This window comes from Schistocerca americana, chromosome 6, assembly GCF_021461395.2.
Source record: "Schistocerca americana isolate TAMUIC-IGC-003095 chromosome 6, iqSchAmer2.1, whole genome shotgun sequence".
NCBI lineage: Eukaryota > Metazoa > Arthropoda > Insecta > Orthoptera > Acrididae > Schistocerca > Schistocerca americana.
Window position 1 is genome coordinate 289,019,580 of NC_060124.1, and position 2,500 is coordinate 289,022,079.

General features: G+C 62.2%; 1 pseudogene; it reads right to left on the bottom strand.

Annotated features, from left to right (window-relative positions):
• Positions 1–2,500, bottom strand: part of LOC124621125 — a 7,960-nt pseudogene that overhangs the window by 4,001 nt on the left and 1,459 nt on the right.

Here is a 2,500-nt window from a genome sequence, read left to right on the forward strand (position 1 = left end):
GCCGCTTGCGCTTCTGCGTCGGCGGCGCGGCAGGCGGCCGCTTCGATGGTAGGCGCGGCCGCTGTGTCCTGGTGATCGATCTCTCCCCTCTGGACCCGACCGACGCAAGGGCATCCGGGAGCATGCCCAGGATGACATCGGGCGGCGTGCCCCGCCCCAGACCTATGACACGATCCAGGGCAGAGAAACGCTGGGCGGAAGCGGGTAGCCCCGCCAGATGCTCCCAGATGGCGGCGTCAGTCGGCCCCTCCGGCGGCGGCCCGGTGGTGTCGGCCGCGAAGTCCTCGGCTGCGTCGACGGGCGGCGCAGCGGCCTCGCCCGCGTCAGGCAGCGGGCTCGCTGCTCCCCGGCGGGACGCCGGCTCTTCCCCCCGACCGATCTCAAGCGCCTCCATGAATTGGCGGACAAGCTGCTTGTGGGCAGCTTGCCGCCGTCGGCACTTGATTGCCTCGAGCGTTCGGTCGGGGAACATCCTGATGAGTTCTTGATTGACGAAGAAGAACCGGGCGTCCCTCTCAAGGAACAGTTCGGCCTCCGCCTTGGCGAGCGACAGGACTTCTTCCTCCGTCCACCTCGCGCGATGCCTCTCCGTGACGATCACCGCGTTGGCGGCCGCAAGATGTTGGCGGCGGCGATGGACCCCGAGACCGTTCTTGGTTGTAAAGCTGCGGTGGCACTCACTACAGGTATACATAGCTGCAAAAGTTACAAGATTTTCGGCACGGCCGGTTGGCCGGCTAGGTGCTGGGGGAGTTGGGGTGGCACCTTCAGCGGAAGGGCCACCACTTATTCTCTGCTTACTGCCCCCAACTAAAAAAGGGATAGTGCGAGGGGGGGCTGGTGACCCCCCCAAGCCCCTGGTGCGGTCTTCCACTCTGCGAAATCAGCGGGCCCACGAGAAGGGGAGAAGACCGCAGGAGAGGAGAGGCTAAGAGGGCTAGGCCCATGTATTGCGCATCACTCTCCCTGTAACTATAACCCAAGGAAGGCACCTCGCAGCAGCAGCACGACTACATCAAGACCGCACTTCGCGAAGCCAAGTCCGGATGCAGCCACACCGCCGCCACTTGGCCACCTTAAGAGAGTCATAGTTACTCCCGCCGTTTACCCGCGCTTGCTTGAATTTCTTCACGTTGACATTCAGAGCACTGGGCAGAAATCACATTGCGTCAACACCCGCTAGGGCCATCGCAATGCTTTGTTTTAATTAGACAGTCGGATTCCCCCAGTCCGTGCCAGTTCTGAGTTGATCGCTGAATGGCGGCCGAAGAGAATCCGCGCACCCGCGCGCCCCCGGAGGAGCACGCTAAGGCGGACGCGGCCTCGCAGCAAGGAAGATCCGTGGGAGGCCAAGGCACGGGACCGAGCTCGGATCCTGCACGCAGGTTGAAGCACCGGGGCGCGAACGCCGCGCAGGCGCGCGCATCCTGCACCGCCGGCCAGCACGAGGCCAACCAACGGCGAGAGCAGACCACGCCCGCGCTAAACGCCCGCACTTACCGGCACCCCTACGGCACTCACCTCGCCCAGGCCCGGCACGTTAGCGCTGACCCACTTCCCGACCAAGCCCGACACGCCCCGATCCTCAGAGCCAATCCTTATCCCGAAGTTACGGATCCAATTTGCCGACTTCCCTTACCTACATTATTCTATCGACTAGAGGCTCTTCACCTTGGAGACCTGCTGCGGATATGGGTACGAACCGGCGCGACACCTCCACGTGGCCCTCTCCCGGATTTTCAAGGTCCGAGGGGAAGATCGGGACACCGCCGCAACTGCGGTGCTCTTCGCGTTCCAAACCCTATCTCCCTGCTAGAGGATTCCAGGGAACTCGAACGCTCATGCAGAAAAGAAAACTCTTCCCCGATCTCCCGACGGCGTCTCCGGGTCCTTTTGGGTTACCCCGACGAGCATCTCTAAAAGAGGGGCCCGACTTGTATCGGTTCCGCTGCCGGGTTCCGGAATAGGAACCGGATTCCCTTTCGCCCAACGGGGGCCAGCACAAAGTGCATCATGCTATGACGGCCCCCATCAACATCGGATTTCTCCTAGGGCTTAGGATCGACTGACTCGTGTGCAACGGCTGTTCACACGAAACCCTTCTCCGCGTCAGCCCTCCAGGGCCTCGCTGGAGTATTTGCTACTACCACCAAGATCTGCACCGACGGCGGCTCCAGGCAGGCTCACGCCCAGACCCTTCTGCGCCCACCGCCGCGACCCTCCTACTCGTCAGGGCTTCGCGGCCGGCCGCAAGGACCGGCCATGACTGCCAGACTGACGGCCGAGTATAGGCACGACGCTTCAGCGCCATCCATTTTCAGGGCTAGTTGCTTCGGCAGGTGAGTTGTTACACACTCCTTAGCGGATTCCGACTTCCATGGCCACCGTCCTGCTGTCTTAAGCAACCAACGCCTTTCATGGTTTCCCATGAGCGTCGATTCGGGCGCCTTAACTCGGCGTTTGGTTCATCCCACAGCGCCAGTTCTGCTTACCAAAAGTG